This window comes from Babylonia areolata, chromosome 14, assembly GCF_041734735.1.
Source record: "Babylonia areolata isolate BAREFJ2019XMU chromosome 14, ASM4173473v1, whole genome shotgun sequence".
NCBI classification, from domain to species: Eukaryota; Metazoa; Mollusca; class Gastropoda; order Neogastropoda; family Buccinidae; genus Babylonia; species Babylonia areolata.
In genome coordinates this window covers 33,703,327-33,728,989 of record NC_134889.1, presented here as the reverse complement: position 1 = coordinate 33,728,989, position 25,663 = coordinate 33,703,327, and the positions used below count along the sequence as shown (strand labels likewise).

The window sequence follows — 25,663 nt, the reverse complement described above, 5'->3', positions numbered from 1 at the left end:
GATACCAGCCCTCGCTACCCCTGAGAGGGAGCATGATGGACATCCGGGTTGGGCCGCTGACACCAGTCACCCGCCAGAAGGCGTGTCGTCGTGCCAGCCCTTTAGCTCCACCGAATGTCCACGGGTTACAAAGGAACGGGAGCTCGACGGTGCCAGGTTTGACATCGTCACCCAGGGTGATCAGATTTCCATCCAGAACACAGCACAGCCGCCACGTCCAAGCGGGCCGTCTTGCTGGGGCTTCACCTACCCAGAGTTGCAGGCAGAGCAAGAGAAGGATGAGGATTTGGCACCCATACTGGATCACCTGAGGGGAAAACCACCTCCGGATGAAGGGAAACTCTTCTTGGCATCACCTGAGGCCAAATACTATTGGGTGAACAAGGAGATGTTTCAACCGCGAAGGACGACAACACCCACAGACAGGCCAGCCCACCAGCATCGACCATCCTGCCCCAACAGCGAGAAGCAAAACGGTCAGTAGCCGTTGATAATTGTCCCTCTAAAGTGTATTGCCTGATTATAGGCCATTTTGACAAATTGTTAGGGCACTGACACTTTATCGTACTACATTCCCGGCGGGTGTAACTAAACTTGTACATCTATCTAGATCTAGTGAAAATGGCTAAATGTTGCAGTGTGGTTGCAGTGATAGCCATTAAAAAGAATTTTTTTATTGCCCTTAAAGATTTTTTGAATGCCCAAGATACACCAGAATAATATGATTTAAACAGCGTTCTCACTGCAAATACCGCAATTGATTTATCGCCCTTTAAAAAAGTATGTTCAAATGTTAAATTTTAGAACGTCAGTTAAGGAGCCACGATAGTGTAATGGATAAGGCAGTTTCTTCTCACCCGAACACGTGGTGTTCGAATCTGGTTAGGACTTTTTTTTTTTTTTTTTTTTTAAACGCGAAGCTTTATAATAACAAATACAGAACACATTTTAACGATTAGATTTTTTTAAAAAGTGTATCACAAGTGAGTCTTGAAGGCCTTGCCTCTCTTGTTTTCATGTTTGAAATGATGTGCTGTGTCTTTTTCCTCTTAATTCTGTTTTATTCTGTGGTACCATTCTAAATTGTTCTCATGTGATTTTTTAAGGTAGTATTAACATTCGTCATATTGTTTAGGAATTATGTCTTTTAAAGGGTGTTTCATTGTCAGGTTTTATTTCTAGCATTTTCAGAATGATGTACCTTGGATGGTACAAGATCATGGGTGGTTTGGTTGAGGTGGCACACCAGGAAGGTTATCTACTGCGGACAACTAGAACCGTCCGAGGCCACCCAGAGAAACAACTCCCACACTGACTCCCACAGGCACTCCTTCTTCCCTTCAGCTGTCCGCGTGTGGAACCAGATTCCAGACTATGTTATCTCAGCCATTTCCCCTCAGTCTTTCAAGAGCAGGACTGAGGCCTGGCTGCGAGCCTCAGTGTGTGTGTGTGTGTGTGTGTGTGTGTGTGTGTGTGTGTTACTGATGCTGTATAGGGCCAGGGTTCCCCTGGCTGAACTAGGGGGCTTAACGGTCGCACACAGGCATCAGTCACCTATTGTGGATTGTTGCCCTGTGTAGGGATCACCACAGGATTGTGTGTGTGGTTCGTCCGTCGGGATCGACGAGAACCATCTAGTCACCCTGGGGATGGGTGGGTTTGGCTCTGTGGGTGCACAGATGACTGGTCAGGCCAATCCGCGACCGGAAGTTTCTGACGCAGTGTGGACAGGGGATGGTGGCGGCTGTCGGGGACTTGCTGGCACTGCTTTTCCTGGCCTGTCTGCGTTGCTCTGCTGCAGGATTACAGACAAGACAAAAACAAGTTTTGCATTTCAAGGAAAGTGTTAGAATGGTTAAGACGTTCATCTGCCAATGCAGTGAATCTGTGAAGGTATGGGTTCGAATCCCGCTCTCGCCCTTTCTTATCACAATTTTGACTGGAAAATCAAACTGAGCGTCTAGTCATTCGGATTAGACGATAAACCGAGGTCCCGTGTGCAGCACGCACTTGACGCACTGATAAAGAACTCATGGCAACGAGAGTGTTGTCCTCTGGCAAAATTCTGTGGAAGAAATCCACCTGATAGGTACACAATAAATGCATGCACTCAAGGCCTGACTCAGCGTGGTGGGTCATGCTGCCAGTCAGGCATCTGCCTAGCAGGTGTGGTGTAGCGTATATGGATTTTGTCCGAGCACAGTGAGAAACTGAAACTGAACGGACATAAAGTGGCAGTCGTTGTGATTTACCCGTGCGTGTTCTCTAGTTGCTTTCACGACTTCTTTTGAGATGTTCAATTTGCCTCTTTGTTTCTGATGCAACCGTTGAAGTACAATAGTTGTTCTGGGGTGGTTTTTCTGTCGACAATTTTAGACGTGAAAGAAATCTCGGTAACGGCGCCTGGTAGGTAAAGGGTGTAGAATTTTCCGATCTCCCAGGTCAACATATATGCAGACCTGCTTGTGCCTGAACCCCCTTCGTGTTTATACGGCAAGCAGAAGATCAGATACGCATGTTAAAGATCCCGCAATCCATGTCAGCAGTCGGTGGGTTATGGAAACAAGAATATACCCAGCATGCACACACCGGGAAGTGGAGTATGGCTGCCTTCATGGCGGTGTAAAAACAGCCGTACACATAAAAGCCCACTCGCGTGCATACGAGTGAACATGGGAGTTGCAGCCCACAAACGAAGAAGAAGAAGACGTGAAAGAAAGCTTTTGTCATTCTGAAGTAAATGCTAAATACACCAGACACACTATCATTTTAATGTTTTCCATTACAGAATGTTTGTTTCTTTCCCCAGCTTCTGATATGACCGCCAAAGTAGAATGGGTTAAAAAATAAAACGAACAACCCCTTGCGAACCTCTTCGTGCGTATGGAAATATATTTCCCATTACTACCTGCCGCATGTGAAGTCTCCCAACGACGAACCAGGCGGAGGAAGAAACCTTTGCCAATGGCTGTGAAGGCGGAAGAGGATGACCAAAGGGCAGTGGGAGCTTTTATCCTTGGCTGGAAATCCTCCTAGGAGACGGAACTCTGAAGAAAAAATCTGCACCTACCGAGCCCGTCCTACACGTGGCAGTATCTGTACCTGTGGGACTGTGAGCGTCGGTAGATGAGAGAGTGGGGAAGGGACTGCACAACTCCTCTTCACTAAAAAAAGAAAAGAAAAAAAGTCACCTGTGCTGGTCAGGCTACCAGGCTAATGTCGGAACGACGAGCTTCGACTTGCGGCGACTCCATGCCAGGTCCAGGGTGTTTGAGGCACTGTTGAGAGAGTTCCTCTTCGCTGATGACTGCGCGCTTGCTGCACACACCCATGAGGACATGCAGTTCATTATGGACAGGTTCTCAACCTCCTGTAGGTGCTTCGGACTCTCTATCATGAGAGTTGGGAAGCAACTGCACAACTCCTCTTCACTAAAATAAAGGTCACCCGTGTTGGTCAGGCAACCAGGCTAATGTCGGAACGACGAGCTAGCCCTTCAACACCCAGCTTTCCCAAGCCCTATGGCGATGAGAAGTGGTAACGGGGACAGGCAGAGGATGCTGCTGGCAGTTCCTAGTCACGACTCTGCACGCAGGCGGCTGTGGGGTGATGGTCGTCCGCTGTAGACTGGGGCAGGAGGGGGCTACACCTTCTACTGCATTGGGAAGCCACATGGCATCCCAAGAACCTCAGGCGTGGGCTTTGCCATACGAACCAAACTTGCACGACAGCTGACAGCCTCCCACGTGGGATAATCGATAGGCTGATGACACTGCGTCTGAAGCTGTCCGAGGATCGCTTCTCCACTGTCATCAGCCGACGATGACCAACCCTGATGACATCAAAGAAGTTTTCTACGAGGAGCTCAGCCGCACCATTTCAATGGTAGACAGAAAGGACAGGCTGATCATCCTTGGGGATTTCAATGCCCGCGTTGGCGTGGATTTCTCCTCGTGGCCAAAAGTCCTAGGACAGCACGGCACTGGCAAATGCAACTCCAACGGACTGCTTTTGCTCTGTGCACAGCATGAACTGACCATCACCAACACCCTCTTCCAACAAGCAGACAAGTACAAGAACACATGGATGCACCCCCGCTCCAAGCAGTGGCACATGCTGGACTATGTGATTGTCCGGCAGAGGGACGGAGGTGATGTTTCCATTACACTCTGCATGAGAGGAGCAGTCTGTTGATCGGACCATCGCCTGGTATGCAGCAAGATGAACATCAGACTTGCACACAAGCTCCAACCAGCCAGGCAGAAACCCCCTAGGAAGCTGAACATCCACCACCTCCCTATCACCAAAGAGGTGCTGCAGCAGCAAATCCAAGCAGCTCTCCAAGAAATTCCTGCATAGACTGATGTAGAAGAGGTATGGAGCACCTTTAGAGATGCTGTGTACACAGCAGCAGCTGACACACTCGGCTTTGTAGAGAGGAGCCACGAAGACTGGTTTGACGAGAACGACTCTGGAATCTCCAAGACTCTGAACACACTGCATATACGGCATCAGGATCACATTTTAGATAAAGACTGCCAGAGGAAGAAGGACCAGTTCTTGCAAACCAGGAAACTCGTACGAAGTCCTTTAAGTAATTTCCTGTAATTGTATTCAGAGGGTTTTTTTTGTTTGTTTTGTTTTTCTTCCAAATTTCACCCACATTTTTACCCTCATTTGCCCAGTTTCCCCCAACCCTCCATACATCCACATCTCCCACCCCTTCTAACCGATAATACTCAGATGTATTCATAAATACTTTAACAAGTTTGAAGGACGCTTTGAGGCAATCTTTGTAGCATTTCCTCTGCCCTCCAATTGAACTCTTGCCAAGACACAGTTCTGTGTACAGCAGCTGCTTAGGCAGTGGACTGTCTGACATTCTGACCACATGTCCAGCCCACCTGGCGTGGGCTTTCTGCAGGAGGATGTAGACGCTGTAGAGGCCAGCTCGTTACGGCACTTCCGTGTCGGGGACTTTTCCCTGCCACATGATGTGGAGGGTTCTGCAGAGACAACTGAGGTGGAAGTGATCGAGCTGTTTGGTGTGTCTAATTATTATTATTACTACTACTACTTCTTCTTCTTCTCCCAGGAATCTGTTAAATTCAGGTCGCCACGAGCCAACCAGCCAATGGAGTCTCAGCACTGCTTCTGAGTCACTTTGGTGGTGCTCACTGATGCCTGTGAATATGTCACATTGGAAGACAGTGTCTGTTGTCGCGTGTCCCTCCACCTGGACCCATCTGAGAGATATGCAGGAGTGCTCGAAGTTATGACATAGATGATAAAATTGCGTACATTCACACACACACACACACACACACACACACACACACACACACACACACAGATTATAAACATACATATATATATATATATATATATATATATATATATATATATATATATGAGAGTGAGAGAGAGAGAGAGACTTTGGTCCGATTCGCAGACCAATTCTGTCTAATTTTCAGACTATTGTTTACTTCATAACGGACTAAATTTTGCCCGAAAGCCAAATGCATATGCCTCAGTAATGTGAGAGTCATGCAGACAGTTTTTGGCTGCAGTTTGATGAAGCCTTACCTGCACAAAAATGTTTCATCACGCGCTACTGCGACCGGTGATCTTTTTGACTTTTTTTTTTTTTTTTTCATTCGTTACTAGTTGTTTCGCTTGTTTAGCGACTTCTCTTTTCGGAAGTCCTTTAAGTGACTTTCTGTAATTGTACTTACATATTCATTTCATATTGCACCCTCCATCTGCCCGGTTTTCCACCCAACTCACCATCCATCCCCCCCCCCCCTCCTCTTCTAAGTGATAACACTCAAATGTAAAAATCATACTCTAACAAAATGTCTACAATCACCAGCATGTGTGTTGGGACATTAAACAAAATTCATCAACACACACAAGTTTTCAAGTTTTAATTATCCTTTCACTCCTATTGGAGTATGGAGGATTACTGCGAAATAATCTTTTCGTGCCCAGAACAAACATTTCCAAATACACAACAATGTCACATAAAAGTTGAGAAAACACAAATGTCTTTTAACTCCAAAAGTATAACTAGGCAACATTTGCAAATCTAATCATCTTACTTACAGCTAAAATGACTTTTTTGCCTCCTTTGAGGATAATTTTTTTATTACAAAAATTAAAAAAAACGATTTAGGAGACAAATATTTTTTAGGAACATATCTATTTCGTAACTGATCATAATTGGGACATTCCATTATAAAATGAAACTCATCACCAATCACAGACATGTTACAAACCTTACAAAGCCGTAACTCTCGTGGTATGCCTTTGTGTCTCCCTGTTTCTATTTCCACCTTATGATTACTACTTCGAAATTTGAAGAAGCTGATAACATAATTATCAGGCATTTGACTTATATATTTTTCTCTACCAAATCCACTTTTGAAATTTCGATAAAACAAACGTTTACTACTCGCCTCTAGAGCATGTCTCCATAGATTTTGAAAACTATCTCTCAAAACAATGTTGACATTCCTGCAGAAAGATTCCCTCTCCAAGAAGAATTGACTATCCCAAACACAGTCATGCCCTGCTTCTATTAAAATTTGTCTGACACAACTCATCCATTTTGAAGAATAAATACCATTTCGATATAAGTCAAGTAATATCACATATATTTTCCCAGAATATTTTTCTGTGTTTGACATCACTAAGCTGGTCCAAAATCGAACTAATTTCATTTTCACTAACACTAATTGGATAAATACCAGTTTCTCCATAAACAATTTGGGTCATAGTATTTCTGTTTAGTTTGAACAAGCGTTCCAAAATTTTCAATTCTAATTTTTCAAGTATATCTACATTTTCATAACCCCATATTTCTGCACCATACAACAAAATAGGAACAATCATAGACTGGTACATGTCCAGAATGATATGTAAAGGTAAATCTTGATTTCTGGCTGACTGAAGTAACGAAAACATAGCTTTTTGGCCCTGTTCATAAATCATTTTTTTAGCTTTATAAAAAGTTCCGTTTCTACTAAATTCGATGCCAAGATATTTAAATGAATCGACAACGTCCAAACATGCATCACCAAACTTAAAAACAGGCTTTAGCTTGTTTGTAGAATTAAATATCATCACTTTAGTTTTCTTTACATTGACCACTAGTTTCCATTCTAAACAATATTTATGAAAAATATTGAGGTACTGCTGTAATCCTTCTTTCGTCTCTGAAAGTAAAATTGTGTCATCTGCATACAACAGTACAAATAATCGCATGTAATTATCTAACTCTGAAATGTTAACATTCGATAAAAGATCAACAGATGGACTCAGTCAAATAAAACTCTAAATCATTGAGATACAGAGAAAAAAGAAAAGGTGAGAGATTTTCTCCTTGTCGTACACCCTTACAAATGCTAAAGAAATCAGATTTTTCACCATTTAAAAACACACATGACTTAATTCTATCATACATGTTCATTATGACACGCAAAATTTTACCATTCACGCCTTCATGAACAAGTTTTTGCCATAACCCACTTCTCCAAACTGAATGTAGAATGGGACTGTCTAAATCCTGCTTGGGCTCCTGAAAGTATATTGTTTATATTGATATAATCAGTCAGTCTAGCATTTAACACTGTAGTGAATAGTTTTCCAACACAGCTGAGCAAAGTTATTCCCCTATAATTATCACAGTCAAGTGTATCACCTTTGCCTTTATACAATGGCAATATCAAGCCAGATACCCATTATTCTGGTACAACACCTTCGTCCAGTATCTTGTTAAATAATCAACAGTATGTTTCTGTCAGCAAAGGAACGCTGTTGATGATATATTCATTACGAATCATGTCTTCACCGGCACGTTTGCCTTTCTTGAGTCTTTTGATAGCTGAAGTAATTTCATCTTCAGTAATACATGCATTTAAAATATCATCATTATTCTCTAAATTGATAATGTGCATTGCCGTTGTACTATCAATATGTTCATTATCATTAACGTTAAGGTTGCTGAAATGGTGAAACATGTCTTCTAAGTTTATGGGACATGATGTTTTCTTTTTCTTTTTAATTCTATTCCATAGTTCTCTTGAATTGCTTTTGCGTAAACTTCGTAGTTTTCTGTGCCATTTTTTTCTCCACGTCTTTTCTGCTTTCTTTAAAACGGACTTGTAACTTTTGCTGACTCTTTCGAGCGTGTCTCTATTTTTACTAGAATTTCTTTTTTTTAAATTTTTACTCTGTGTTTAGCTTTAAAATATTCTGATCGGCTTCGCTTGCATGTGGAATCAAACCAACTGCGACTATCTCTGTGTTTTGTCTTAGAAGTACGAATTTGATATATCCCGAGAGTATCTTTTGCCGTCCGAATCAGAATGTTTGCGAGTTTATCATTTATGACGTCAATATCATCAGCATCGATTGCGTCATTTAAGTGTGTAAGCTCAGCGTTAGACAAATTTTCTTGAAAAGAAGCAGCCTTTTCGTGTTCCCATTTTCGTATTATTTCATTCTGACCTGTTAAATTTGATGTGGCACATTTTTTATGACACAGTATGACAGCCGTATCAGTATGATTTTTATGGTTCAATATGTGACACTCAGTAGCCAGAGACAAGATCAACGGGCTGTGTACATCAGATAATAAAGCATCAAAAGGGGAAAAGTAAAATCTGTTATTTTTGTGAACAAAAAGGGGGATCCAATCATGTAGTCAACCACAGTACAGCCATTACTAGTGAACATTCCGATTCCGTCATCTCTCCATGCTCTTCCATTAAGAATATACAATGAAGATGATTTACACAAGTCAATCAATCTATACCGATAGTTGTTTGGTCGACGATTATCTTGATTATGTCTACACTTAATTGGATATAACTGCTCATCTAAAACATTGATCAAATCATGGAATGGACCTTTACTGTCATTCTGATGTTGATCAAAAAAATCTTTCAATTTTTTTGTATAAGCATTAAAGTCACCTGCTAACAGAATATAACAATCATATTTACTTTGTATATCAAAGAGCATGTTTTCAACATCATCAAACATATCAACACTACTATACACTGATCCTTCAGGAGGGATGTAAACCACTTCAACACACACATCTTTATCATATCCCGTTAAAGATGATTTTATCAAGAACCATGTTGTGTTGCTGTCTTTGTTTGGTAGAGTGGTCATATAATTATAATATTTCTTTTTGTATGCAAAAGCAACACCACCTGAACGTTGGTACGATGAACATTTTCGACTGAAAACATGTATTGTATACCCAAGTTCATAGAAAACATTTTCAAGGAATGAGTGATCTTGCTTGTCTGTTTTTGTTTCTGTTAATAAGATAACATCAAACTGACTAATGTGCGTAACAAATTCACTATGTTTTAACCTACTTCGCAACCCACAAACATTGAGTGATACAAAGCTTATGTTATGTCTTTCACCAGCTGAGCTTTTTGAATAGTTCACAGAAGAATCATGTAAATCAGAACAACAATCACGTGAATTAAAACAATCAAGAAAACTGTCAGGTAACAAATTTTGACCGTTTTCTGAAAGAAAACTGCATTGTCCACCGTCGCACCCCTATCCCACAACATGCTGAAGACCCAAAGCTTCAAAGTCTACACTGTCCACACCAAGGTGGAACAGGTCATCAGGGCTGTCAATCAGGACGACCTTGGCGTTTGTAGTTTGGCCCGGCGTCTTCTTGAGGACAGCGGATCCGACCGTCATGCGTTGTCGACACCCTGTCAACTGCCTCGTTGCGCTTTGCCACATGTAGCAGTCTGGAGCGGAGAGGAGTCAGGTCGTCGTTGATGAAGACTTTCTTGAACTCCTGGGTCTCTTTCAGGGCACGTCGCTTCTCCATCAGCGTCGCCTTCGTCCGCCGAGACACAAATTTCACCAGGACAGGTCGGCCAGCGGGAGCGTTGCCACGGGAAACAGTGGGGTTGTGGCTGTTGGTCTTCCTCTGGCCAGACCTGTGGACAACAGCTATTTCACTGGGCTTGATGGTACAGCCCGCAGCCTGGAAGACTTTACTGACTTCCTCCTCCAGGTCCTCGTTGTCTTGTTCTGGAATGCCGATGATTTTAACGTTCTCTCGTCGGCTGTATTGTTCTTGTTTGTCTACATTGTACTGAAGAAGGAGGTTTTGCTTTTTCAACACCTCAACGTCTTGATTAAACTGTTTGGTGACAGCATCGACAATAGTTAACAAGAGAGGCAAGGCCTTCAAGACTCACTTGTGATACACTTAAAAAAAAAAATATCCAAGCTTTTTATGTATTGAGTATAATTTCAAAATATAATGTTTAAGATGAGAAAGATCAGTTTAAAACGAATTAAGTCCCCTAGCATTAATTACAGATTAATTTCCCTTTTTTACTATCTGCACCAAAACGTTTGCAAAATAAATAAAACTTCCATGCTTAGCAAAAGAAGTTCCTGTTTGAACAAAAAATGATGATAATGACTGCTCTTGTTGTTGGGTCAGAATATCAGATCAAAGTGCCAGGTTTAGAGAATACAAAAAATATAAATATAACAGTAAATGCAGTTTGCATATAATTAGGCTTCATTTTGTTGTTGTTGTTGTTGTTGTTGTGCTCATCCTAGAGGTGCAATATTGTTTTAAACAAGATGACTGGAAAGAACTGAATTTTTCCTATTTTTATGCCAAATTTGGTGTCAACTGACAAAGTATTTGCAGAGAAAATGTCAATGGTAAAGTTTACCACGGACACACAGACACACAGACACACAGCCACATACACACACACACACACACACACACAGACAACCGAACACCGGGTTAAAACATAGACTCACTTTGTTTACACAAGTGAGTCAATAAAATGTTCTTTAGACTTTGTTCCAAAATAATTTTTAACGATGACGACAACAAAGGGACGAGCAGCTCTGCGACACGATTAGCAATTGCGTCATTGTCAAAATCGTCACTGGACTTTTTACAACCTTTCTTCCCCTTCCCCTTGCCACCCTTTGCACTATTCATCTTGTTAACTCACTCAGTACGGCCAGTCCCCTCTTCTCCTCTACACAGACCCCTCGGATGTCCAGTGGGTGTGTGAATGACCCAACCTTTAGCTTCCGTCGTCAGAATTGTAGTATTCTTTGTCAACATTCACCTCTTCAGTATAAGAGCGTTCCGCTTGCAATATTTTGATGATGGTAATTGGGATGAAACGCTGTTAACGTCGTCTCTTTCGCCGTTCGTATGGAAAGAGTTAAACACACAATCCTCCAGAGTGTCACGAAAACCAAAGCTTTCATTGTTGAGTGCATCTTCAATGAGGTTTTCCATTGGAACGATACCGGCTGACGTGGAAGGTGTTTGTGAAAAAGAAAAAGATGATGATGATGATGATGACGATGGTCTGTGACACACACACACACACACACACAAAACGAAGCTCGCGCTTCCCTCCCTTGGATCAGGAACTCGAGGATACCTACGACAGACGCGAGATCTTCCGAAGCGATACGTGAAAGTATCTGAGATCTTCGTAATAGTCCTTGTCATGCCCTGCTCATGCTATATCGTATTGTATTGTATTGGCTTGGCTTGGCTTGGCTTGGATTGTATTGTATTGGCTTGGCTTGGCTTGGCTTGGCTTGGATTGGATTAGACTGTATTGTATTGTATTGGCTTGGCTTGGCTTGGCTTGGATTAGACTGTATTGTATTGTGTTGTATTAGATTGGATTGGTTTGTATTAGATTGTATTATATTGTGTTGTATTAAATTGGATTGGATTAAATTGTATTGTATTGTATTGGATTGGATTATATTGTGTTGTATTGTATTGTGTTGTATTGTATGATCGTCACGAGAGTCCTTGTCATGTCTTAGTCATATTGTATTTTATTATATTGTGTTGTACTGTTTTGCATTGTATTGTATTGTACAGTGCTGTACTGTACTATACTGCACTGTACTGAATGATCGTCACGACAGTCCTCGTCATGCCCTTCTGATGTATTGTATTGTATTGTATTGTGTGATCGTCACGAGAGTCCCCGTCATGCCCTGGTGATGTTGTATTGTATTGTATCGTACTGTACTGTACTGTACTGTATTGTATGACCGTCACGACAGTCCTTGTCATGCCATTCTGGTGTTATATTGTACTGCATTTCATTTCATTGCATTGTAGTGCATTGTGTCTCTTAGCGATTTCACCCGGTGAGCAAGTTGCCCTTTGGGGACTATCACCGACGCCTGCTGTTCCAAAGCCTCTTGGCCGAGAGAGTGGGGATGTAACATGGGCAGGACACCCTCCACTATGATCAAATTCTAGCACTGATAGTCGGGACAGCTGCTGCCTCCTGCGCTGATTTTCTTCTCAGAACTTTACCAGAGCACAGCACCTTTGGTTGCCATGGGTTCGTTTTCAGTGCGCCAAGTGCGTTCTGCACACGGTACCTCGGTTTATCGTCTCATCCGAATGACGAGACGCTCAGCTTGATTTTCCAGTCAAACGTGTTGAGAGGGGCGAGAGCGGGAATGGAGCCCAGGCCCTCATGAACACTGTATTGGTCGAAAAGCATCTTCACCATTCTGCCACCTTCCTCAGCCGCTTGTCACGGACTGGCATGTAGGCGGCCACGTTGGATGGTCGTCCTCTGCTTCCTGGAGGCTTCTCAACTCTCCTTGTGGATTATAAGCAAGCGAACACTCCCCCCCCCCAGACCCTCCATCCCCCCTCATCTGTCTCTTTCTGTCTGTCTGTCCGTTTCTCTCTTAACCCTTTCACCGCCAGTCAGTTTAGAGTGCAAAATTCACTTGTGCTATGAACACACAAAATATGGCGTCTTAGAATAGCTGGGGATTACCCTTGCGATGTGTAGAAAATGTGGCCTATCCTTCCACCGAACATTAAGAGCAGTCGGTTCATGGATAACAGACCCATAATCAAGTCACCTTTCTGTGACATGTGCCCTCTACCTAGCTTGTGAATGAATGCGAGTTTGGCGGTGAAAGAGTTAATCATTAAACCAAGTCAATAATGTACATCTGCACTGATTATGTGGATCAATATACATTCGTTTTCTCTTTATTAACATTGTATTCGATATCGCATGTTCACTTCCACTTTGTTTATTATGTCCCCCCATTCCCCACTCCCCGTTTGACTGATGGGTCCCACAAGCCTTTGTCAAATAAAACAATTGTTCTTGTTCTTGTTATCTCTCTCTCTTTGACTGATGGGCCCCACAAGCCTTTGTCAAATAAAACAATTGTTCTTGTTCTTGTTATCTCTCTCTCTTTGACTGATGGGCCCCACAAGCCTTTGTCAAATAAAACAATTGTTCTTGTTCTTGTTATCTCTCTCTCTTTGACTGATGGGCCCCACAAGCCTTTGTCAAATAAAACAATTGTTCTTGTTCTTGTTATCTCTCTCTCTTTGACTGATGGGCCCCACAAGCCTTTGTCAAATAAAACAATTGTTCTTGTTCTTGTTATCTCTCTTTGACTGATGGGTCCCACAAGCCTTTGTCAAATAAAACATTTGTTCTTGTTCTTGTTCTTGTTCTTGTTATCTCTCTTTGACTGATGGGTCCCACAAGCCTTTGTCAAATAAAACATTTGTTCTTGTTCTTGTTCTTGTTATCTCTCTCTCTCTCTTTGACTGATGGGCCGCACAAGCTTTTGCCAAATATAACTATTGTTCTTATTCTCTCTCTCTGTCTCTCTCTGTCTCTGTTTCTCTGTCTCTCTCTCTCTCTCTCTGTGTGTGTGTGTGTGTGTGTGTGTGTGTGTGTGTGTGTGTGTGTGTGTCTGTCTCTCTCTCTCTCTCTCTCTCTCTCTCTCTCTCTCTCTCGCTGACGACACTTGTCGTCAGCAAGGTTTACACTGATATTTTGAACAGAAGACTCTCTAAATGTGCTGCCACATATTACTCATGTCATCAATTCTTCCTTACTGTCTGGTTGTTTCCCTGAAAGCTTCAAATCTGCTGTTGTACGTCCACTCATCAAGAAACCATCTTTGGATCATAATTGTTTGAAAAATTATCGACCTGTCTCTAATCTGTCATTTTTATCAAAACTACTAGAAAAGATCATATTGTCTCAGCTCTTAGCTCATCTGGAACAAAATGGTTTACTTAATTCCCACCAGTCAGCTTATAGACGTGGTCATAGTTGCGAAACAGCCCTTTTTAGATTAGTGAATGATTTGCTTTCGGGATTTGATGAGGATAAGATATCTGTTCTCGCTCTCTTGGATTTGTCAGCAGCTTTTGACACTATCGACCACTCTATCCTCTTGAACAGACTTAAAACTTCCTTTGGTATTCGTGACACTGCACTAGCATGGATCACGTCTTACCTGTCAGATCGTACACAGAAAGTGTGTGTAAATGGTAGTTACTCTAGAGTATCTGCCTTGAAATATGGCGTCCCACAGGGGTCCGTCCTAGGTCCTGTTCTTTTCGTGCTGTATGCGGCTCCTGTGTCGGATATCATCAGTCATCATGCGATGTCGCGTAAGAGCTTTGCTGATGACACACAACTTTATCAGTCGGCTTCCATAGCTGAATTTGATGCACTGGTGACTCAAACACAGGAGTGCATTGCTGGCCTAAAGGACTGGATGACTCTCAACAAGCTGCAATTAAATGATGATAAGACTGAATTTATGATAACCTGTCCAAAGAAATTTTGTCAACATCCTTCCTTTCCCGACTCTGTTCTGATCAATAGCACACCTGTTTCACTTTCTCCTTCTGTTCGCAGTCTTGGTGTAATCATAGACCAGTCTCTTTCCTTCCAACAGCACATTTCGAATATCTGTAAAGTCGTCTATTTGGAACTGCGTAGAATCAGCTCTATCCGCCACTGTCTCTCAGCCGATGCAACCAAGACACCTGTATGCTCTCTGGTTCTCTCAAGATTGGATATTACTGCAACTCTCTTTTGGCCGGCCTTCCCAAATATCTGTTAGACAGACTCCAACGAATTCAGAATAACGCTGCCAGACTCATTTGCAGAGCTTCTAAATTTGACCATGTTTCTCCTCTCCTTCAGTCTCTCCACTGGTTGCCTGTTTCTGATCGAATAGACTATAAGTTATCCACTCTGACCTTTTCTGCAGTCAACGGATCTGGCCCCAAGTATGTTTCTGAACTCCTCCATATTTATACCCCGTCTCGCCAGCTCCGTTCTTCCTCTGATACTCGACTTCTCTGGATACCTCACGTCAGAAGTAAGACCTATGGACACAGATCGTTTTCTTTTCAATCGCCAAAGACGTGGAACAAGCTCCCTGATAACCTCCGTCATTCTGATTCCCTCGCATCTTTTAAATCTCGTCTCAAAACTCACCTTTTCCCTCAGCAATAAGTTCAATTGTGGCAGGTCCACTTCCTTTGCGTTAGCTGTGCTTGACTATGTGTGTATACATATGTATGTGTACATAACTACATGCATGTATATGAATGTGTATTGTGTGTGCGTGTGTTTATGTAAGTTTGTGCCTGCCTATGTGTGCGTATGTGTTAGGGTAGCTGTTAGATACAGATGTATGTTAAAATGTATGTATGCAGTGTGTGTGTGTGTGTGTGTGTGTGTGTGTGTGTGTGTGTGTGTGTGTGTGTGTGTGTGTGTGTGTGTGTGTGTGTGTGTGTGTGTGTGTGTGTGTGTGTAGTCACATTTTAGTGTGTGTATGTAACATAGATGTAATGTTTTATGTTAACAAAAGCGTTTTTGTAAAGCACCCAGAGCAGATTTCTGGATAGTGTGCTATATAACTATCCATTATTATTATTAACAAACATGATTTGGGGCAGGGTACAGTACTATAAATCATATCTTTATCCTCTGTGCATTAATACACAAGTTCCTGATGAAAAAGTCTAAACTTTATGCTGCTTTTGTGGACTCTAAGAAAGCTTTTGATTTTGTAAATGCTCTGTGGGCAGTCCTGAGGGGAAATGGTATAAAAGGAAAACACTTTGCAAGCTCTAAGGGGTGTCTATGACACAGTTCTAGCGTGTGTTCGAGATAAATGCCGTTACTCTGATTATTTCAATTGTCCAAGAGGGGTAACACAAGGCTGTCTCCTTAGCTCTATACTATTTTCTTTTCTTTTTTTTTAATCAATGAATTGGTGGCTGATATATCAAGGAGTGGGAAACATGAAATACAACTAATACCTGTTGGTATGGAAATCTTCCTTTTACTGTTTGCTGATGATGTTATTTTGTTGTCAGAAACAGTTACTGGTCTTCAGAATCAACGTAACGTGCTATAGAGAGAGAGGAATAGACTAGATGTGGCTGTTAACCTTGAAAAAACAAACATAATCATTTTTAGAAAGGGTGGCCATATAGCTAATGGGGAAAGTTGGTTCTATGTTTAAAGGTGGTACATCTATGAATCGATTAACGATTCTGACAGTGATTTGAGATCACTTTCTGTGTTGTCGGTGATCCATTGAATGTCTGAGCAGTTGTCGTCGTTTATCATCTTTCATATGTTGATTGTTTTTCCTTTGCATTGCTTGGGATTTTTTGTTGATGATATAGTTACAATGATGTTGAATACAACAGACAGAAAGATTCAGTCGATATACTCACACACACGCACACACTCACAAATATATATATATATATATATTCACTCACAGGAAAACTGTGTGTTAAATATGGGGACAAAAAGCAATTTTGCCATTTGCGATTCAGAATTTATGAATACCCAAAGTAAGTTCTAAAGAGTAGCAATAGTATCGTTCGATTTTCGTAGAATTTATTGTTTCTGATGCCAGCACAAACACCGTTTTGTTTCTTGTCGGAATTTCTTGCCGCTTAACAGATACAGATAGAAATTGGATGCACTAGCAGTACACCAGAGAAATAGATTTATGGTCTCCGCCAGATTTAAGACCGCCTGATGGTCGGTATCAGTGATATCAAAACTGAGCGTCCTTCTGTAAGCATGGAAAATACAAATCGGAAGTGTGAGCAATAAAAACACTGCTGAAGTCAAAATGAGGGTCACCGTCATTGGATAAACTTGACTGTTGCCTGACGTTACATCCTGGTGTGTGTTCCTCTTCATTTTTCGAGAAAATGCCACCGATTTTATCACCTGCCATATGAGAACAGAGTTTCCGACAATGAGCAAAACAAATGGGATCACTGAGGCCCAGAACATATCAAGCCATGTAAAGATATATACGAATTCCACAAACTCTTCTCGGTATAGACATTCTTGGTATTCATCGCGATATGCGAATGTGAACAGAGTGTGGAAGTTTAATGTACAGGCAACAACCACAATGGCGGCTGTCACAAACTTCCCTCTCCTCACAGTGCACAGAACCCCGACACGATGGGGCGCTATCACTGACGTCACTCGCTGATACGTCATAGCCACCAGAACCCAAGCTGAGGTCAGAGAACACGTGTAAAACACAAAATACGGGACACTACACAGAAGCTCGTGATGGAAAAATGACGGAGGCCAAGACAACGTCTGGTCAACCCCAAACCACACTGTTGACGTCAGAAGCAGGCACTGGTCAGACACGGCCAGAGCAGTGAAGTACAAAGACAAACAAGCAGTGGACTGTGAAGCCCGCATCCCTCGCATCACCACCACTATCATCACATTGCCGAACGTTCCGAAGACCAGCTGCAAAGGAGGCACTGTATACCACAGACAAACGGTGATGTAATTGAGAACGTTTGCTGACTCAGAGATGTTCATGGTGTAAATATTTCCTGTTGAGTGTACCGAATAGCCATCAGTGTGGCCAGTTGACATTGCTGCAAATGTAGTGCTAGTTTTCAGCAGTCCTTGTGAACGATTCATTTTCTTTCCCTAAGACCTTTTCTGGGGGGAGACTGGGGCTGGGAAAGGGCTGTCAAAGTGAACGAAAATAGGCTATGCTAAATGTTTTAAGAAATATGTTGAGCATGTAAACTGAATCAGACACCAGCTTCAAAAAGTGTGTCATTCTGAAGAAAAGCGAATTTTTGATTGTACCAGGTTATCTATCAATTGGTATCATGGGACCTGTCAGAAACTTGGTAGACGTTGCAACACAGGTTTTTTTTTTTTTTTTCAAAATGTGCAAGTGTGCGCGCGTGCGCGTGCGCGGACGTGTGTGTGTGTGTGTGTGTGTGTGTGCGCGCGCGCGCCTGCGTGCGTGCGTGCGTGTGTGTGTGTGTGTGTATACTTTTTTTAAAAAAAATAAGATTAACAACTATAAAACCTCTATGCAACCGAGACAACCGATGATAAACTTTATATACGCAGAGTGTGCGTGCGTTCGTATGAGCGTGGGCGCGCCTTCTTTGGAGACTTTTTAATTAGTTTAACAAAAATACAACTTTTTTGCAGTTCAGAATATGTCTTAAAACATTTTCTATTGATTGGGAAAATACCAGCAAGCATTGTTACCGAGACAGTTGCACCTTGTCTAAATGTTTTTTTTACGGAAGAGATGCACACTACTGTTGAAAGACAACTAGGTCATGGCAACTTTCAACCAGTATACCACTTTTTCTTTTCTTTAATTGCACTCCCATCCCTATCCTCACCCTCCTTCTTCCCCAAATTATAAATACAAAGGCTTAACATTTGGTACCAATTATTCCGTTTATAGATGCGACTACAGTTCAGTAACACACGCGAGTGTGTGTGTGTGTGTGTGTGTGTGTGTGTGTGTGTGTGTGTGTGTGTGTGTGTGTTATTGTGTGTGTGTGCGCGCGAGCGACAGAAAAAGAGTCTCTCTGCATGACTGTGATCGTGAATCGGAACTTACGGGAGCACGCGCATGATCACCTCTCTCTCTCTCTCTCTCTCTCTCTCTCTCTCTCTCTGTGTGTGTGTGTGTGTGTGTGTGTGTGTGTGTGTGTGTGTGTGTGTGTGTGTGTGACAGAAGAAGAGTCTCTGCATGACCGTGAACGTGAATCGGAACATAATGCGAGCACGCGCATGATCACCTCTCTCTCTCTCTCTCTCTCTCTCTCTCTCTCTCTCTCTCTCTCTCTCTCTCTCTCTCTCTGTGTGTGTGTGTGTGTGTGTGTGTGTGTGTTTGTTTGTTTATGTGTGTGTGTGTTTGTTTGTTTGTTTGTTTGCTTATGTTGTGTGTGTGTGTGTGTGTGTGTGTGTGTGTGTGTGTGTGTGTGCGTGTACGTGCGTGCGTGCGTGCGTGCCTTTTCAAGGAGTGAGGGGAAGAAGCTTCAAAAGCCAGTACTGGTTTAACATTTAACCGTTAACACTTGCTTTCGGTCGAGGAAACGGTAGGGGCAGGGCGCTGGATTTTTTAAAAAGAGATTCTTTAAAAGTCCCTGGCAAAATTATGAAGACAAATTACAGTTTGAAATGAAGACACTTGCAGACACAATTGAAGCGGGAAATGTGTTGTTCTGCACTGTGGTGATGCGCTTTCTTCGCGGAGAGCAGCCCGAATTTCGCACAGACAAATCTGTTTTGACAAAATGTAATAAAATACATTACAATATACTAAAACGTAGAATAGCAACAGCGGCAATAAGCTGCCTCTCTGAACAGCATGCAACAGTAAACATTATGGATCACTGGTGTTGCTTAAACGCACGGCTTATATCAGAGACTGATCAAAGCTTACAGTCAAGCCAACAGCGATAGTTGTAGAGAGCTGAGAGAGTGGGTAATAATAATAATAATAATGGTATTTATATAGCGCTGGATCTTGTGCAGAGACAAATCAAAGCGCTTTCGCACCAGTCATTCACACGCATGCATAACTCTAAAACTGTAGAAACTAAAGACAAGGAAGGGCAGGCAAGTGAAGCTGTATTGGGAAGAGGTGGGTTTTAAGGCCAGACTTGAAAGAGCTGAGTGTGGAGACTTGACGAAGCGAAAGAGGAAGTTCATTCCAATCGCAAGGTCCAGAAACAGAGAAAGAACGGCGGCCAACAGTCGAGTGTTTGACTCTGGGTATGCGTAAACAGAGTGGGTGCTGCAACCGTGGGGGGCTAGGGTGGCCTTTGGGGAACCATGCCAACGCCGACTGTCCAACAGCCCTCTCGGCCGAAAGAGTAGGTATGTAACTTCGGCAAGACACTCTCCACTCTTGTCAAATTCCAGCCCTGATGGACGGGATTCCAGTTGCCTCCCCCGCTGTCTTTCGGTCACAGTTGGACACGACTGACAATCACAGTGGTGGTGGTTCCAAGGGTTGGCTCACAACAGAAGCATCATTGTGTTAAAAGTGTGGTGTTCTTCCTGAATGATTCTGATTGAATGGTTTATATGATGGAAACATATAGATCTAGCAGGTGTGGTGTATGTAGCATGTATGGATTTGTCCGAACGCTGAGTCGCCTCCTTGAGAAACTGAAATTGAACGGACATAATGTGGCAGTCATGGTGATTTACCCGTGTGTGTTTTCTGGTTGTCATGGTGATTTACCCGTGTGTGTTCTCTGATTGTCATGGTGATTTACCCGTGTGTGTTCTCTGGTTGTCATGGTGATGTACCCGTGTGTGTTCTCTGATTGTCATGGTGATGTAGCCGTGTGTGTTCTCTGATTGTCATGGTGATGTACCCGTGTGTGTTCTCTGGTTGTCATGGTGATGTACCCGTGTGTGTTCTCTGGTTGTCATGGTGATGTACCCGTGTGTGTTCTCTGATTGCTTTCACGGCAGCTCTTCAGATCTTCAGTTCACCTCTTTATTGATCTGATGTAACCGTTAAAGTACACATACATGTTCTCTTTGTTTTTTTTTGTTTTTTGTTCTGTTGACATTGTTTAGACGTGAAAGAAACATTCTGTCATACCGAAGTAAATGCTAAACACACCAGCAAATACAGGAAACGTGTTATCTCCCATTTTTTCTTGATGGCCTCCATTGCTACAACCTAACTCTGTACAATGAAGTGCCATCGTATGCACAATAAAGAAAAAAAAAAAAGAAGAAGAAAAGATATATACAAATATATGAAACAAAAAAGTCGAAAAGCTGTTTCGCCCTTTCTGTCTCCCTTGATCCTCTTTATTGCTCGCAACTTTGAAGAGCCAATCAGCTTCGAAAAAACAGATCATGTGACTCGCATCTGTACATCATTTAACTCACTCAGTACGGCCAGTCCTCTCTTCTCCTCTACACAGACCCCTCGGATGTCCAGTGGGTGTCTGAATGACCCAACCTTTAGCTTCCGTCGTCAGAATTGTGGTATTCTTTGTCAACATTCACGTCTTCAGTATAAGAGCCTTCCGCTTGCAATATTTTGATGATGGTAATTGGGGTGAAACGCTGTTAACGTCGTCTCTTTCGCCGTTCGTATGGAAAGAGTTAATTAAGCGCGGAACTCTCCAGCGGTTTATTCCCGGCCAGTTACTGTCAGCTGCTGCCTGGGCTTTACTTGGTGTGAACACAGCATCAGCCCATCACTGCAGACCACAGGTCAGAGGTAATTTTGCATAATCAGTTATCGGGCTGGTCACGTGATAACCGAAGCTTTGTTTACAAATGGCGAATGCCTTCTGTGTGTTTGTAGCAATGTCTCAGCGCGTTTTGAATCGATTTAGATGTGTGTAGAAGGGTGCAATAGCCAAGTGGATAAAGCGTTAAACTTTCAATCTGAGGGTCCCGGGTTCGAATCACGGTGACGGCGCCTGGTGGGTAAAGGGTGGAGAATTTTCCGATCTCCCAGGTCAACATGTGTGCATACCTGCTAGTGCCTGTAGCCCCTTCGTGTGTATACGCAAGCAGAAGATCAAATACGCACGTTAAAGATCCTGTTATCCATGTCAGCGTTAGGTGGGTTTTGGAAGCAAGAACATACCCATTACGAACACCCCCGAAAACGGAGTATGGCTGACTACATGGCGGGGTAAAAACGGCCATGCACGTAAAAGCCCACTCGTGTAGAAGAAGACGTGTGTGTGTGTGTGTGTGTGTGTGTGTGTGTGTGTGTGTGTGTGTGTGTGCGTGCGTGTGCGTGTGTGCGTATGTGTATGTGCGCGTGTGTGTGTGTGCGTGCGTGCGTGTGTGTGTGTGTGTGTGTGTGTGTGTGTGTGTGTGCGTGCGTGCGCGTGCGTGTTTGTGCGTGTGTGTATGTGTGTGTGTGCGTGCGTGCGTGCGTGCGTGTGTGTGTGCGTGCGTGTGTGTGTGTGTGTGTGTGTGTGTGTGTGTTAGGCTGAGCTGTGTGAGCCTGTCAGCATGTCTGCAAGGACGTACGGAACCGAAGAAGTAGTTGTATTTTGTTTTGACTTGCCGTACACTGGCGACAACAGCGACACTGAACACGTGGTAGAAATGGTTGAAACAGAAGGTAATGTTGTTGGTATTCGACTGAAGTGATTCTTATTATACTTATGAGGAGTACACTCTGCCAAGTGCATTGATATGTTAGGGTGCAGCTGTGTTGAAGGTAGGCATAAAAACAATACCCAACACTTTAGCTTGAAGCCTTCAGTTCATGGTTTCATTCGCTGTGATGATGGCCTGAACCCGAAATATCGTGTGCAATGTATTTGCGTTTATTTATAGAATGACATGATGGAGGAAAACATCAGTTTCATATTACTGCTTTGTCCATTTGGTTTGCAAATACATCATTTCAGTACAATTTTCATCGACAAAATTCAGAAACTTGAATTTCCATTAGCTTTCTCTCCAGTTTGTTTTCAATCTTGGTCATCTTCACATGAACCGCGTTTATCTTACCCTGTCAGTATCAGTATCAGTAGCTCAAGGAGGCGTCAATGCGTTGGGACAATCCATATACGCTACACCACATCTGCCAAGCAGATGCCTGACCAGCAGCGTAACCCAACGCGCTTAGTCAGGCCTTGAACATGTGGTTATACTATTCATTCATTGGCCTCAAAGCATATACACTGGTATAAATTTGTATATGATTTTTTTTCTGCGATTTAGTTAGTGACCTAGATTTAGTTAGTGACCTAGGTTTGTTTTAAAAAATCGCAAATAGAAAGAGACGGATAGAAGAACGCCGTGCGATGAAAAGAGGACTCTCGGCAACAACCAATGAAAGATCCAGAGGAAGAGGATGAAGATGAGTCAGCATGATAAGAATAAGCCAACGAAAGAAGCAAACAAGCTGTTGACTTGAAGATCAAGTCTGACGGGCGCCATAGCCGAATGGTTAAAGCGTTGGACTTTCGATCTGAGGGTCCCGGGTTCGAATCACGGTGACGGCGCCTGGTGGGTAAAGGGTGGAGATTTTTACGATCTCCCAAGTCAACATATGTGCAGACCTGCCAGTGCCTGAACCCCCTTCGTGTGTATACGCAAGCATAAGATCAAATACGCACGTTAAAGATCCTGTAATCCATGTCAGCGTTCGGTGGGTTAAGGAAACAAGAACATACCCAGCATTAACACCCTCGAAAGCGGAGTATGGCTGCCTACATGGCGGGGTAAAAACGGTCATACACGTAAAAAACCCACTCGCGTATATACGAGTGAACGTGGGAGTTGAAGCCCACGAACACAGAAGAAGAAGAAGAAGAAGAAGAAGAAGATCAAGTCAGGGAGATACAATGCGACGAACCCGGAGAACAAGAGACAATGACAGAAAACACGAGGAGAAAAGCCACAGAACAAACACACACGCATACAAGAGCAATCAGCATGGAATCATTAGTTTCAGTTTCAGTTTCAGTAGCTCAAGGAGGCGTCACTGCGTTCGGACAAATCTATATACACTACACCACATCTGCCAAGCAGATGCCTGACCAGCAGCGTAACCCAACGGGCTTTGTCAGGCCTTGAGAAAAAAAAAGAAGGAAAAAAAGGGTGAATAAATAATAGATAAATACATAAAAAGAACTACTACTACTACTACTAATAATATGTATAAGGCGCAAAAACTTGATGAAGTCAAATATAAGCGTACATAAATAAATAAATAAATTTTTAAAAAGGTAGTAATATTAATAATAATAATAATAATAAATGGATAAATAAATAAATAAGACAACAATGATGATAAATAAGCAAATAAATGTAAAACATGGAGACACACATTCACACATACACCCACATATGCATAATAGATATGCACCAAACATGCAGTTTCACAGATATGAAAGCACAGTCAAATACACATAAACGTACATGAGCCCCAACACACACACACACACACACACACACACGGAATGATGGAATCATTAACAGACAAGAACTGACAGTGTGATCATTGCATGAGCGGTTTATACAACGGTCCGTATTCTTACGCCTGCCATAGTTTCTGAACAAGCCCTCACAAGAGCAGAAATGGTGTGGCAGACACACGAGAAATTATTGTGGCCGCCCCAACAACACTCAACAAAAACCTCGTTATTGCTGGTGGTGTGGTCGTTGACGTCGCTTCTCCTCCTCTTCTCTTCCTCCTCTTCCTCTTCTTCCTTCTTCGTCCTTATTCCTTTTTCGTCTTCCTTCTCCCTTCCTCCTTCTACAACTACTGCTACTATTACTACTACTACTACTACTTCTTCTACAACTACTGCTACTCCTATTTCTTCTTCTACAACTACTGCTACAATTACTTCTACAACTACTGCTACTACTACTACTTCTACTACTACTATAACTACTACTACTACTTCTTCTACTTCTACTACTATTACTTCTTCTTCTTCTACAACAACTACTACAACTACTTCGCCTTCTTCTCATTCTACAACTACCTCAACAACTGCAACAACAACTACTACTACTTCTTCTACTACTACTACTACTACTACTGCTACTATTTTTTTTCCAGCTTCCCCTTCTTTTAGGAATCTGTCAAATTCAGGTCGCCACGAGCCTACCAGCCAATGGAGTCTCAGCACTGCTGCTGAGTCACCATGGTGGTGCTCACTGATGCCTGTGAAGATGTCACATTGGAAGACAGTGTCTGTTGTCGCGTGTCCCTCCACCTGGACCCGTCTGAGAGATAGGAAGACTCGAACTCGTGACACACACGTGTGACCGGTTGGTTAGGGTCCTCTCACCACGTCACCCCAGTCTTAAGATTCTTTTCAAGTCTTTTATTAAAGACGGAGAGTGTGTCGGAATATAGGGAAGGGGACGTGAGAGCGATGGGTTAAAGGGACTGTACTCGTACATGGGAGGGGTGGGGGGTGAGGGAGGGGGTGAGGTGGGGGGGATAAATAAATACCCTGTGGACAAAACACCAAAGTACTCGTAAGCAAACGGACAGCAATGTCTGTCAAAGTTCACTCACTCAATCACTCACTCACTCACAAACATCACTTTTCCAAATACTACACATGAGTCTGCAAATTGTTATAAATGAATTTGTGAAAAGACTAAAATATCCCATTAATCGAATTGAGCACTTACTATCAACTATTTGGATTCTCAATTCGAAATATTCTAATTTCTTAGAGATGAATGATAATTCTTGAAACTTCTATGCATGAGTTGAGGCTACATTCCATTCAAGATTTATCGATTATTCGAAATGATTACAAATCCTTTCCAATACATTATATGTAAACTCACAGAATAATATGAATAAGGAAATACAAATAGCATTTACATTTTGGTTCTATTTCTCAATGCTAGAAATGTTTACTTTCCAGCATGATATATATATATATATATATATATATATATATATATATTTCACTCACCTTATCAAGTTGACAAAGGCCCAC

General features: G+C 42.5%; 1 protein-coding gene across 1 annotated transcript in view; it reads right to left on the bottom strand.

The window, feature by feature from the left end:
* Window positions 1–15,225: 15,225 nt before the first annotated feature.
* The window catches only part of LOC143290001 (tolloid-like protein 2), a 97,126-nt gene continuing 86,688 nt past the window's right edge, over window positions 15,226–25,663 (bottom strand). Inside the window, exon 19 of the mRNA XM_076599304.1 lies at window positions 15,226–15,244. The gene's annotated coding sequence lies outside the window, so the exon portion shown is untranslated. The remainder of the gene's footprint in view (window positions 15,245–25,663) is intronic.